This window comes from Mustela nivalis, assembly GCF_964662115.1.
Source record: "Mustela nivalis genome assembly, chromosome: 9".
NCBI lineage: Eukaryota > Metazoa > Chordata > Mammalia > Carnivora > Mustelidae > Mustela > Mustela nivalis.
This window is the reverse complement of record NC_139028.1, coordinates 77,830,604-77,845,708: the sequence shown is the minus strand read 5'-3', so window position 1 is coordinate 77,845,708 and position 15,105 is coordinate 77,830,604. Positions and strand designations below refer to the sequence as shown.

The following is a 15,105-nucleotide window of genomic DNA, read 5'->3' as shown; positions in this document are numbered from 1 at the left end:
TTTTTATTTTATTTTATTTTTAAAAAGATTTTATTTATTTATTTGACAGAGAGAGATCATAAGCAGGCAGAAAGGCAGGCAGAGAGAGAGGAGGAAGCAGGCTCCCTGCTGAGCAGAGGCTCGATCTTGGGCTCCATCCCAGGACTCTGAGATCATGACCTGAGCCGAAGGCAGTGGCTTAACCCACTGAGCCACCCAGGCGCCCCCACACACGTCTATTTAAAAAGTTAATTGAAAAGTGCTTGTAAGAGGGGCACCTGGGTAGCTCAGTTGGTTGGGTGACTGACTGTTGGTTTTGGCTCAGGTCATGATCTCAGGGTCATGATATCGAGCCCTGTGTCAGGCTTCCTGCCCAGTGGGGCATCTGTTCAAAATTCTTTCCCTCCCTCTCCCTCTGTCCCTCCCACTGCTCTCCTTCTTTCTCTCTCTAAAATAAATAGATAAATTCTTTTAAAAAGTGTTGGTAAGAATATAGAAGAATTGGAACACTAAGGCATTGCTGGGGAGAATATGCAGCCACATTGGAAAGCAGTTTGCAGGCCCTCAAAAGGCTAAACATAGAGTTTCCATATGATTCACAAATTCCTCTCCTAGGTACATACCTAAGAGAAATGAAGACACATGCCCGCATAAAAACTCATATGTGAATGTGCAAAGTGGTGTCGTTCACATCATCTCCTAAGAGGAAATAACCCCAATGTCCATCAGCTGAGAGTGGGTAGATGAGATGAGGTACCTCCATGTAAGGGAATATTTATTACTTGGCAATAAAAAAGGTACATGCTATAAGGATGAGCTTTGCAGACATGATGCTAAAGGAAAGAAGCCTGTTACAGAAGATGACAGTGTATGATTCCATTTCTGTGAAATATTCAGAAGGGAGAAACTCTAGAGATACAAAACGGAGCTGGAAGGAGAGGGACGGCCAAAGGGTCTGGTGTTTCTTCTTAGGGTGAGGAAAATGTTCTAACATTGACTGGGTTTATGGTTGTACAACTCTGATTATATGAGAGCCACTGCATTATACACTTTAAAGGGATGAATTGTTGGACATATGAATTATGTCTCAATTAAGTTGTTACCAACAACAACAACAACAACAACAAAAAGAAAAGCTAGAAAAGACCATGTTTATCCAAATAAATCGCTAATGGTGGAACTTAAGGACCAGTACATAAATCCCATCTAATTCTCTGGGACTTTTAGGTTATACTAGTTTGTCCTCACTACAATCTGGTTGGTGGACTTAGAGGTGATTTTTTTTTCCTCAGTTGTCTATTTTTCTAGGTTTTTTAAATTTTTCTCTAAGGGGTGTGTATTTTTCTAAGTAGGGAACCAAAAATAAACTATGCCATAAAATATGTATTCCATTGAGTTATGCAAAAAGAACATTATGACTTCCACAGGTTGTACCACTTGAACTAGTTTGAGAATTTTTGTCCTAGAATAGAGATTTTTTGGGAAAAAAAAGAGGTATCACAAGTGTTCGTCCCTGCATTGAGATGGTGTCAGAATCCAGTCACTCCTGGAAGTTGCCTGCCTTTTACCCTCTCGCTTCTTACTTACCCTTTGAGTCTCTTCAAAGACCATCAAGTTGTTAATGATCAACTGGTATACAACCATGTTGTGTACAATTCTGTGCATAACTTTTTTTTTTTTTTTTTACACGAAGGAAAAACATGGGGGGATGGTGGCGGTGGTGATGGATAGTCACATCAAATTGTGAATACAGGTAAAAGGAAGAAATGTAGTGGGGTGTCTGTGCCCTTAGGTAATTTGTTCCACTTTATTTATCCAAGTATGATTGCTGATGCTAGCATTTCAGACTCTACTTGTGACCCAGTAAAATAACCTCATGAAAGTTACAAGGCCTGCACAGAAGGGGAATTCACTGTGGCCCCTTCCTTTCCACCTGAGCTAAGGGCCAGCTGGACCATGCATATATATTTTTTTTATTAGTGAAGTGAAATTTATCAAGATCCAACAGTATGTTTGAGGGCAGAGTATGCTGTCAGCAGTCAGAGTAAAGCTGAGGATATACAACCCATGAGAGGCTTAAAAGGTGGAGAGTTCTTTCCCCATTACACTGTAAGTTGGCAACTTGGAGCATGACCTGGATTTCTCCGGCTCCAAGGCCTTCTCATTTATTGTGTGCATGTGTGTCTTTCTGTAAGTAAGGTCCAGGTGCCTTCCTGGTAAAAGAGGAAGTGTTAGGGGCGGCTGTATGTCCACTAGGTGCCTCTCCCTGCACCTCACCCGTGAGCCTACCAGCCCTTTCCTGTGCACCATGGGCACCTGGGCTTTCTGTCTCCCTGTAGATACCTCTGCCTGGAACAGGTCACAGGTATGGTAGAAGGAGAAATCCCAGAGAGCAAGGTTCAGGTTCTCACTCTACCATTTACAAGAGGTCTTTTCCTTGGGGTAAATCGCTTACTTTTCTTAAGATTTCCCTAATCTCTAATAGAAATAATGCTATCTACCTTACAGGCTCATGATGAGTATGAAATGGAAAGCAGATGGTACACAGTGTGGTGCTGGAGACACATTAGACCTTTGATAAAGATCATTACCTCTTTCTCAGTCTGCTTTTCTTCTTTGCCTCCCCTTTCCCTGGCTCGAGTCCTGCACTGGATTGGCAGAGAAAGTTACCCAGTTTTCTCCACCTCCAGTTGGAGGCCACCTGTCAGGACTTTTATTAACATATTTTCTCCGTGCCTCACTATTTATGTGCTAAATTTGTCTATTTTGAACACATTTCTCCAAAATAAAACCCATTGAAACAAAAAATTGTTTTACTCTAGAATAGCACTGCCCAGTAGAACTTTCTACAATGATGAAATGTTCTTGGCTATTCTCATCCTTTTGCTCTTTAACTTAGATTTAAGGTGGGTTTGTGAAGATCCCTGAAAACCCTGGGAGATCTGGATTGGTGTCATCCTGAACTTATAGATTAATTTAGGGAAGAATCAATGTCTTTACAACATTGGGGGTTTTCTATTTCTCCTTTCATTGAGGCCTTTTAAAATATTTTTCAGTAAAGCTATTATTTTTCTCCATGAAAGTTTTGTCAGATGTTCACCCAGAGCCAGGTGACCAGCACATCTCTGGATTTTCAAATATCGGTTGGGTGGCCATGGGGACAGCGGACCCTGGAGAGCAGTGTCTGGAAGCAGGGAGGTCACTGAGGAGGCTGTTGCAGTAGTCCAGGTGAGAGATGAATGTTGGGATTTAGGCCTGTGAGAAGGGGGAGAAGCCAACCCATGCCGGAGAGGTTTCCTAGGATAAGAGGGAACAGGACAGTCTTAATTCTTCCAGGGCAAAATAAGGCAGAGTCGTAGTAATACTTGCTGCCTTTTACTGACAGCCCACTATGTACTGGGCCATGTGCTGCTGTGTTATGGTCACTGTTGCTTCTCTCCATGCTCTGAGGCATTACTTCTGTAAGGAAACTAAACCTCAGAGAGGTTAAGTAACTGACCCAAAGTCATCCAGGGGAGCAAGGCAGATGTTTAAAGCTAGATCTCCTGCCCAGAGGCCACTGAACACTTGTCTAATCTTGGGTCCTCTCAGAGTTTATTGGAAGTACTTTATGGAAATATGCCAGATCTTTTGAATTTTATGACTGAAATAAAAATGACTAAATTCCTGTTCTCAATCATAGTCAGAAAATTTAAATTGGAGTGTTTATCTAGTTTTATAATGTTTGATAAAAGATCTAGACATGTCTGGATTTATGAGATCTATAAAATTTGAGTTGTTGAAGGGGCAGGAGGGAGGGCTTTGGGGATGTGGGTCATGTGACTCAGTGGAAAACCTCAGAAGTTTTTTTTGAATTCTGAAAGTGTTCCTGGTCATGTATTTCTGGGTAACATTTTGTTGATGTTTTTCTTCCACTGGCCAGACCAAAAAAATGAATAGCCTTAATTAAAATTTCTATTGTCTTTGCCACAGAGGAAGGAAGCCTTTCCCTGGTTGTCATGGTGATGTCTGAACGACACCATTGAAGCGGGTAGTGATTGTATTCCAGAGCCTTGAAATGAGCATTTATCATTTTCTTTGCCCCCTGAGATGCTTGCAGAACCAAACTGCACATTTCCTTAATCGCCTTTTAAATTTGCATTTGAGCCAAATGTGTGTGTGTGTGTGTGTGTGTATCCACGCAAGCTGGGCGCACGTTCTGCTGCAGACATGGTTAGAATGATCAAGTCTGAAACCCCATTTCTATTTGCTTTGTGCTCCTGAAGCCAAATGGCATATGGGAGGAGCTCATGAAAACTCTGAGAAAGTAATTGGGAACTATCATCCTTTTGCATGGCACAGCGGGACAGCTCATGAGGGAGGCCTCCTCCCTGTCCCAGCTCTCTTGCCCCCGCTCCCAGGCACTCAGCAGTCTTGCCTGACACACCTTCTCTCTACACAGCCCATTTAGAGGGGCTTGCATTCAATACCTGGCAACTTCATATGCTGCCACTCACCACCTGTCCTCTGCTCTCCCCCCTGCACCCGGCAGGCTCCCTGGAGGCATCATGCCGCTGCAGCCACAGTGCAGCTGTTTCTGACCATAAAACCAGGCTCTTTTGCTGGCTTTGGGATTTCGGCACAGAGTGATTGGGGTGCAGGAAGGGGAATGGGGAAGAGTGATGTTGTACAGCTGAGGATCTGGATGGGTTTGTCAGTTCTGTCTGCACGTGAGGCTACCCCCCCCCCAGGCCTTTGAAGACAGGACAATGACACCTCGCCTCCCCAGTGATGTGGTGCAGCCGCATAATGTAGATGGATTTTCCAGAGCTCTGTCTGCAGATGAGACTACCCGCAGGTCTAAAGAAGATAAGCTTATGACACCTCCCCTCCCAACTCTGTCTGTGCTGTAACCTTTCATGTGGAATGGTGCTGTGACAAAGAGCAAAGAATCTGCCATTAAGTCTTGGCTCCACTTCTTAGCTAGCCAGGTGAACCTGGATAAGAACTCAACCTCTCAGAGCCTTAGTCTCCTAGGTAAAACATAAAATGGTAGTAATGACAGTCACTGTCTTTCCAGGTCATTGTCTCTCATTAGATGATGCTTTGTCTGCTGTAAGCTGGACATTCTAGTTCATAAAGCTTAGATTGTATACTAGGCTGAGTGTTGGAGAATCGGGACCGGCCAAGAGGCAGGGAAGGAACAACAATCAGAATAAGATGATAAATGTGTGATTCCAGTGTGCACCAATAGGCACTTAATTCTGCCTGGTGTCAGAGAGGACTTCTGGGAGGAGGTGATCCTTGTACTGATCCTTGAAGAATAGATAGATATTAGCCAGAAAAATGAGGTGAGGGGCAGCTTTCAAGAAAAGGAAATGGTGTGTGCAAAAACACTGAGACACCCCTGAAATGTAGGTATCCTCAAGGGAGTGGTAAACCCTGAGGCAGGGAACAGATGAAGAGTGGTGTTTGCCTTTATCCAGAAGGTGAGGGGAAGCACGGGATGATTTTAAGGCAAGGAGTGACATAATTTGTAGGTTTAGAGATATTACAAGTAGTTGTGTGGAGGACTTTTGAAAGTTAATCAGGAATAGGTGGGTGAGTACAGAGACCAAATGATGACCTTAGAAACTACTGTGGTCATCCCAGTGAGAGTGTTGTGGGGATGGAGAAGATGGTCCGGTTGGTGATATGGAATGAGGGAAGGAGGTGGGATGATTTCCAGCATTTCTAAATGGTGTTCCTGTTGGCATTTGGAGAGGGACAGATTTTCACTGTGTAGGACAGTGTTATTTAGCAGCCTGGGCCCCCTGCCCACTGAAATGCCATCTAATTGTTGTGACAACAAAAATGTCACCTGTTTTTCCAGATGCCCCCACTTGCAAACCACAAAATAATGGTCTATCATCATGGGGAATGAAAGATGAGAAATAATGGTGGGAAGGGCTCCATTTTGAAATATGTTGATTTAATGGTGCCCAGGGGACATCTTGCGAGAAATGTCCTGTAAGCAGCTGCATCTGGGATCCAGGACTCAAGAGAGTGGACAGCACTGGAAATACAGCTTCTGGAGTCCTACTCATGGCAGTGAGTGAGCTTTCCCAGGGAGGATGGCATGAGATGGGGAGGTGGATGGTAGAACCTTGGGGACCTTCATGTATCTGTTTGATCTTGTGAGCTAGGGAGGAGTGAGAGTATTCTAGGACCCATAGGGAAGAGGAGACTGAAACTCAGGGAGAGCCACTGACTTTCCCTAGATTCTCTTATTTAATCAGTTTTGGCCCAGTCAGTGTCTAGATGAAGCTGAGGAGAAATGAATTGCCTCTTCAACTGAGGGTTCTTACTTTGTAGCCAGTTGGCCCAAGGGTCTTAACGACTGGGCTGTTCACTGCCTCACCTTGGGTTTAGAATCTTTGTGCATTAGTAAGGAGACCTTTCAAGATTTGCTTTTTTCCCTGCAATGGTGAATTTTTCCTTGGCGCCCTCTGTGTTCTTGGTTCACTGATTAATAGACACTTGAGGAATTGCAGGGAGGTGTTTAACATGCATCAGAAACCATCACTAGCAGAGAAAGTGATTCACGGACTATTCTCTCCGCCGTCTGCATCCCTCCCCGCCGACAGAGTTTGACGTTGGGGAATTGAGTCTGGACCTGGAAGAGCACAGTGTAAATGTGTGATTCAGAGTCAGTGATGACATGCAGCTGTGGCCAGAGTTGGGGGTGCTCGAAGGTGGTGGATGGTTGGGCTTTCACTTCCATGACCTTCACATCACCCTCTTTCAAGGTGGGAGTCATTTTGGGTTAAAGATCACAAGCAAGTTCTGGGCTCTCACCTTCAGCCTTTCCCCCAGTTTCCGTATTTTTAGCCAGAGTTTGGGCCTTGCAGACAGGGACGTGGAAGGCTGGTGGTTTACTTTCAGAGTGTGGAGATTCTAATAAGAATGGCTTCTTCTCCTAAGCCCTTATCCAATAGCGAAGTTTTTTTCTTGCCATGGAAAAGTAAGAGCTAGTTTTGCTATGTTTGTCTTCATGGGAAATGGTTCAACTTTTGACCAGCTCTGGAGTTAAAAGACCTAGGTTTGAATTCTGGCTCTGTCCCCACTTAGTTGTGTAATCTTGAATAAACCCCTTAAGTATCCTAATCTGTAAAATGGAGATAATAGTACCCACCTCCCAGGATTATAATCAAGACTGATATAATGCCTATAGAGTGCCTAGAATATGATAGGATACCCTCCTGGAAATTCTAGTTTGGGATATGTGGTTTTTTATCCACTACCTGTCCTTCCTGCACATATTTTTGGCTCTCTGCAGAAATCTGGCACTCCAGTGTAGCAGGCTCACTGTTTAGTCATGTGGAGAGCTAGTAGGTTTTCTTTAGGAAGAGATACCTTGATAAGACCAGCTACCCTTATTGTTCATCTCCTTGATGCTAGGCACTATTTAGAAGGTCTTCCATAAAGCCCACACAGTGTGGAGTTGCAACTGGCACCCTTCTGGCTCCAAACCTATACTCTCCTATTGTCCTGTTGTCAGTCCTGCTTTGCCCCTGCCCTAAAAAAATGAAAAAAGAAATGCTAGAATAAAGCCAGAAAAGTCTGTCAGGATAGTCTCTCTGGGGTCAGTGGTTTACTCACTGGAAAGTCTGGGTACTCTGGGTCCTGTGGGTCAGGCGCCTTCTTCCTGCTGTGTTTCTTGACCTGAGGCTCCCTTCCTGAATGGGCATCACTAGGAAATTAAGAAGGAAACTGGTTTGGGTGGGGGGTTTCCGAAATCATCCCTTTTCTAGAAGTGATATAGGCAGAGAGGACCCCTCCTGGACGGGATATTTGGAGTCCTTTTCCCTCCCTCTTCCCCCTGCAGAGAATGTGGAATGGTCCCTCTTCTCTGAGTCATGGAGTGATGCTGTGTGATTGGGCCTGTGGAGTCCTTTTGCTCTGACACTACTGCGAGCAGACTCTTAAAGAGGTAGATGGGAAATAGGCAGCCTGAGGAGGTGCTGCACAAGCAGGCCCAGAGGAAGCAGCCTTGGAGGCTGGACGGGTGGGTGCCCTCACCGGGACAGTTACAAGAGGCTCCTCCCACTGGAATGTGGCTGGACTGCTTTATCTCTCACAACCCACTGACAGCTTTATCTTTTCTAAACAAAGACCCTGTGCTTTAATTCCTCATGGACATCCTCTAAGCTCTGAGCTTAGGGGCACAGCTAGCCTTCAGATCTGTGTACTGACCCTTTACAGCATACCCACCCCCTCCCCTGGTTTAAGGAGTCAAGTGCTACCTGTCAAGATTTATGTGGGTCATTCTATGCTGCACACCTGTGAGTGAGCTCATACTGCTGACTTTGGACCTGTTCTTGGTTTCCTCCTATTACTACCCTGACCTCAGGGTAGCATGGGAAAAGTTGCTAGCTGTGTCCCCTCTTGTGTTGAATACCAGAGAATTACCACTTACCCTGTCACCACTTGCTCAGCCCTACCAGTGTGGAGGTGACAAGGAGAAATGGAATTTGGTAGAACGGTACGTAGGGCTTGGTGTTAATCATCTCCAACCCTTTCCCATTTCACAGATGAAGGGACTGTGGACCAGAAAGAGAAAGCCATCTGTTTGTTTCCCACCTGGCTGGTATTGCTGTTTACCTGCTCAGAGTGGAGTGCAAGGGAGACATGTTGATGCAGAAAAAGAGTTTGGCTTCTGGACTTGGGTTCCAATGGGAATCCTAAATCCTTCTGAAATGTAAGACCTTAGACAAATCACTTAACCCCTCTAAACCTCAGTTCCCTGAGATAATACCATTGGAAATGCTGAAGTGACGGGTAGGGGTCGTTCGTATGTGCTAGCATCTTAAGCAGTTACAGTGATAGTTTTGCAGAAAACAGTGGCTGTTACTTTTAATATAGTCTCGGTGGCTTATTAATGGATACTGACCACATCAGACTCTTAAAGCTGTGTATCTAAAAGAAAAAGCATGACATAAGTACTGTCAATCTCAGCATAGGCTTCTTGTGAGAAGGAGCAAAAGGAACCTAGCCCAGCTGCTAATATTGAGCTATCAGCCCCGCTAATGCAGCCAGGTTTCTGGGAGTGGGCATAGGTTCTCAGCCATGCCTGTGTACGGAGGCTTGTTTTTTTTGTTTTCCCACCATAATATCTCCTAATGCTCAGGATCTCTTTATCCTACCCGTCCGTATACTTTAGATTTCGCATAATTGCTAAATGGTATGTTTCATGGGTTAATAGATTCATAAAACTGGAAAGGAACATAAGGCCATCTTGGCAGATTACAGACATGGGGTTGGTGTTCTTTCTTTATCAACATCTTGCCAAATGTGTTTTGGCTTGGGCTTGAAAACTTCCACCAATGAGAGGCAGCCAGCCAGTCTGATGTTCAGAAGTTACTCTGGCTTTGACATTGGTAGACACATAATTCCTTGAAAAATATGCTTTCCAGTGACTCCACCTACTGAGCCTCGTTCTACAATGTTGGCCCTCAGGAAACAAATTGAATTACTCTTCTATATGATAGCCCTACAGAGATGATGACAGTTGTCCTGTGCCCTGAATCTTCCCAGACCATAAAACTCCTATTGCTTTAGTGATGTGGCTTTGACCCATTCGTGCCCTTCACAGTCCTGGCTTGTCTCTCCTTTACCTTTTCACTCTGGCCAGTAAGTATGGTTACCAGAAGAGAACCCAATATTTGGGTGTGGTCTGATCAGTTCAAGAAAGAACATTTTTTTACCTCCTTTATTTTAGACTATTACACGGGTCCCAACCAAGATCTTAGTAGCTTTGTAACCGCTTTTCCATACTGTTGACTAGTTGGGTTTATAGTAAATCAAAGCCATTAAACTAATACTGTTTAGATTCTGTATTCTTTCCTAGGGTTGCCATGACAAGTTACACAGACTTAGTGGCTTAAAACATCAGAAGCTTATCCTTATAGTTCTGGAGAGAAGCCTGAAATCAAAGCATCATCAGTATTGGTTTCTTCTGAAGGTTCTAAGGGAGAATCTGTTCCATGTTTCTCTCTTTGCTTCTGGTGGAGGCTGACAATTCTTGACATTCCTTAGCTTGTAGATGCTTTGCTTTGGTCTTTGCCTCTGTCTGCACATGGCCTTCTCCCCTGTGCATACTTTATATACCCCTTGAATCCAGACCAATGCCCTGGATTTCTGTGCAAGGTCTTTTGACTAGATAAAAGGATTCCCAGCTCTAAAATATATTTTTCATGCTTGTTAGGGGATGTTAGGCACTGGTAGATGGATTTTGTTTAAGGCGGAAAATTAATTTTAAAACAATGTGTTATTTTTTTCATAATTCTTATTTCCAGGAAGCTAGTGTTAATTTACAGTAAGTAATCACAGTGACCTTGAGCAATTTGCTAACCTTCTCAGATCTCCGTTTCCTCATTTGTAAAACAGAGATTGGATGAGGCAAGCTCTGTGTCATTTTCAGTATTAAGACACTTAATACTGTGATTTCTGGAAAACAGGGGTTACTCTTTGTGACGAAAGGTTTCAAGTTGGCTTAATAAACAAAAAATGTGCAACTCTTGACTAAGAAGACAGATTATGATTCACGAATCTGAAAATCTGAAAAATCTACCCTTTTATTCACCTTTGACAAGATGTAGAGACTGAGCTGTTTATTACATGTTCCCACTCTCTTCTTGGTTACTCACAAAACGTAAGATACTACAGGACTGGCTTCTATTTGGCTTTCAAATATTTGTTACATGAATGAATGAATATGTTTATGTCACACACTATTATTGGGAACAAGTAATGCAATATCATCATTTCAGTCTGATCATCTAGTAAGTTTGGGCCTTTTAAGATTTCTCCCCAAAATTATTATTGTTGTTATTATTAAAGGCCCCATACCCACCATAGGGGCTGAACTCACAACCCTGAGATTGAGTCGCATGTTCTACTGACTAAGCCAGCCAGGCATCCCCTGGAATATTATTTTTAAAAGATGGTGGCCATGTTTAAGAGTTGCTTTCTGTGGCTAAAATTAACAAGTCAGGAAATGACAGATGCTGGGGAGGATGCGGAGAAAGGGGAACCCTCCTACACTGTTGGTGGGAATGCAAGCTGGTGCAGCCACTCTGGAAAACAACATGGAGGTTCCTCAAAAAGTTGAAAATAGAGCTACCCTATGACCCAGCAATTGCACTACTGGGTATTTACCCTAAAGATACAAACGTAGAGATCCGAAGGGGCACGTGCACCCGAATGTTTATAGCAGCAATGTCCACAATAGCCAAACTATGGAAAGAACCTAGATGTCCATCAACAGATGAATGGATCAAGAAGATGTGGTATATATACACAATGGAATACTATGCAGCTATCAAAAGAAATGAAATCTTGTCATTTGCAACGACGTGGATGGAACTAGAGGGTATCATGCTTAGCGAAATAAGTCAGTTGGAGAAAGACAACTATCATATGATCTCCCTATGAGGAAGTGGAGATGCAACATGAGGGGTTAAGGGAGTAGGAGAAGAATAAATGAAACAAGATGGGATTGGGAGGGAGACAAACCATAAGTGACTCTTAATCTCACAAAACAAACTGAGGGTTGCTGGGGGGAGGGGGTTGGGAGAGGGGGGTTGGGTTATGGACATTGGGGAGGGTATGTGCTATGGTGAGTGCTGTGAAGAGTATAAACCTGGCGATTCACAGACCTGTACCCCTGGGGATAAAAATATATGTTTATAAAAAATTAAAGAAAAAAAGAAAAAAAAAAGAGTTGGTTTCTGGAGCAGTTTCCTTTTCTGTGAAGTAGGTGGCTGTGGAGGACTGGACTCCAGGGCTTGTGCTCTAAATACCACAACAGAATGTGCATTTTTGGGGGTTGAGGGAGGTCTGTGATCTTGGCCTAGGCAGTACTTGGTCAGATGCTTTTCTGTTACAGGAGCCCCTACCTGTTTTCAGTGGCCTTGTGGGTGTCCCTAATGGGCTGCAGTCACTGGGGCCTCCCTTTGGATTCTTTAGGGTTGTTGGCAGTGCCTCTCCGGGTTTTTCATTTTGTGGAAGAAACAGTCAGCTGAGTGTCTGGGGTCTTACCTTTTCAGGAGTCTCTTCAGGGAAGGCTAAGGATGAGTTCATTTGCCATTATTGTCAGGAAGATTCTTCTAAGAATGTTTTTTGTGAGAAGGACATTTTGTGGCCTATTTTTGCTGCCTCCTTCCCCTCCTCCTCCTCCGCCGCCTTCTTCTTCTTCTTAAGACTTTTATTTATTTATTTATTTATTTATTTATTTATTTATTTATGAGAGAGAGTGAGAGCGAGAGAGATTGGAGAACGAGAGGAAGAAGTAGACTCGCCACTGAGCAGGCAGCCCAATGCAGGGCTCCATCCCTGGACCCTGAGATCCTGACCTGAGCTGAAGGCAGACACTCAACCTACTGAGTCACCCAGGTGCCCTATTTTGGCCATCTTTTCTTTTAGTTCTTCCTCTTATTCAAGAAATTTTCATTCTTTAAAATAGAGCTTCTTTCTAAAAGAAAGGTCTTCTCTAGAATCAGTAGTGGTAGTACAAAATGGGGTTGCAAACTCCATGTCTGTAGAGGCTTAGTGGATAACAAAAAAGCAGACTGTATTTATGCTTTCCAATTTGTTTTTGGAATACTTGGGCTACTCTGTTTATCTTGGGTTTTCCCCATTCTGGTTGAGATATGGGTATAAAGAAATTGCTGTCCTGTAGGAAAATTAGAAATACAGGTATGATGATAAGTAGCACTAGGTGTACACCCTCAGCACTGGGAATTAGTAGGGAGTGATGGGGACCGCAGTGGACGTGAAGGGCCATTTCGCCTCTCACAGGCACCCAGCATTGCCCCAGTTTTGTTTTTTTCCAAAGCATGCTAGATTTTTATATGAAATGTTCCTGCTTTTAAACTTTGGCTCAGTCAAAAAACTCTGCATGGCTCAAATAAAACTCATGTTGGGGACAAATTGGTTTGCATGTCATCAATTTCAAAGCTCTGTTAGGTGTGTGGGGCAGATTGACGTTTTGGATGGCCTCCCAGGTCACCTCTGGCTGTAGGTTGGTCTGGTCTGATCTGTTGTAGGGGTCCTAAGGAAGCTGTGATGTGGAGAGATTGTTATGTTCATCCTTGCATATGGACATGGGGGAATCCAAGATACGCAAAGTAAAAGGCACATTATAGAATAAATATGTACACTTTCATTCTATTTGTTTAATTTTTTTTTCTAAAAAGAAATATAGGTAAAATTTTAAAAATGCGTAAAATGTTCATAAAAGCAAAAAATAAAGGATACTTAAGAAACCGGTAAAGGTGTTGCTTCTGATATTGACACTGAATTGGACGCAGGAATGGGAACTTCTCCCCCCCCCCCCTCTGTAATACAGAGTAATTTTGGGAAGGTAAAATGGAAAGAGTCGTTGGGATGTATGACAGTGTTGAGGAAGGATGGAAGCAGCGTGGCCCGGAGTGATTAGGAAGGACTGTTGGAAGGAGTGGGGGCCTTGATGGTTGGGCAGAATGCATTAGGAAAGAGGATGACAGCAGCCAGAGCCTGGTGGTAGGAAAGCAGGTGTTGTGGGGACTGGGGAAAAATTACATTTGGCAGGAGCTCTGGGTAGGGGCTTTAGTAGTGAAGGAGGGTGTTGTATAGCAGGAGGCAATGGAATGTTTGCTGTACTCCAGCACAATCCGTCTGGCAGCAAGGACAAGGGAGCTTGTAGGCAGGGCCATAGGGCAGGAGCCTCTCATGTGGCTTCTTCTGGCTCCCAGGTAGCTGTCACTGATCCCTGCTAGGGTGTTGCCTGATGAACGGGGTTTATACCTATACACCCGATGAATAAGCTCATGGCACTTCCTGTTCCTCCACTCCCAAGAGTGTGGGCCTTGGAAGCTTGCCCACCTCTGTTGTTGCCTGGTGTGGTTCCTGTTCCTCTGAAGCCAGCATGTCTCTCCAGACATTTTGGAGGTTATGTAGAGCGACTGGCCATTGACTGAAGTGTAGTCACTTCAGAACGGGCCCGTCCTTTGGAGTCAGGGAGTTTGGAGCTTGGATTTTGACCTTGCCACTTCCTGGTTATGTGGTCGTGGGATGCACTCGATCCCTCTGGGCTCCAATATCCTCTGTGCAAAATGGAGATAGTATGATTTACCTTCTCAGTTGTTATACCTGGCAGGTTGATACCTTGCAAATAGATGTGCCATCCTTTACTTTCATATTATGGCACCCAGTCTGACCTGTAGTTACGTATCTATATTATTTATGTTTAGTATATGAAATATATACTTATTTGTATCTATTTATGACCATATCAGTCTATGCTGTTGGACTGTAAGCTCCTTTTCATTGGGGATAATAGGTTCTAATCATTGCTTTACCTCAAAGCGTTCAGAGTGCTAAGTACATAGTAGGGCTAGGTAGATGTTGCGTGAGTGGAGTCTATGTGGTTTAACCTACTCCAGTCTTTACAGCAATTGGCTTCTGATTGATTAGGATGTGTCTCTAGGCTAGGGCATATCTTGTGTGTAGTTAAAACAAGTTTTGTCAAGCCAGATGCCCTTGTTAGGGTGATGTATCAGGATGGATCGGGAGTCATTTATTATTTCATTCCACTGTGGCATATCTACAGTTTGTGGGCCTTGACGTTCGTGCAATTTAGGGGGTCTTCTTTAAAATCATATGAAATGGCAGAAGGCCTGGGAGTACAGCACTAGAACCCTTTTCAGGACCTTACGAGGGATTTTGGAATGAGGGGTGCTAATGCTTGAGCTTCAGGTAAACCATCTCTGTATTTCAGGATTCACAGAGCACTCACTGAAGGCTGTGGTAGGAGTTACGAAGGCTAAGGAGATTTCTAAAAGGGGAAAAAATGGTGGCAATGAATACAGGTTTTAGTAAAACTGTCATCCCAAGCAGACTCAGAAGAAAATCCCTTGTTTGTTTCTTTCATTACACAAATATCTGTTGAGCACCTACTCTGTGCCAGGCACTGTGTACGCACTGGAACATAGCTGTGAAAACAGAAGTCCTTGTCTGGTGGAGCCTACATTTCAAGTGGTCCCCTCCATCAGGACCTGCAGACCTACTTAGATGTCAGTAAAGAGCCACAGTACTGATCTGCGGAGGTGGCAGTAAAGGCACTTC

At 43.9% G+C, this 15,105-nt stretch overlaps 1 protein-coding gene and 1 long non-coding RNA gene across 20 annotated transcripts in view; one reads left to right on the top strand and one right to left on the bottom strand.

Moving 5' to 3' along the window:
* The window catches only part of LOC309872724, a 639,146-nt gene that overhangs the window by 370,880 nt on the left and 253,161 nt on the right, over window positions 1-15,105 (bottom strand). The gene's annotated exons all lie outside the window — the stretch shown is intronic.
* PLEKHA7 (pleckstrin homology domain containing A7) overlaps window positions 1-15,105 on the top strand; it is a 213,842-nt gene that overhangs the window by 98,933 nt on the left and 99,804 nt on the right. The gene's annotated exons all lie outside the window — the stretch shown is intronic.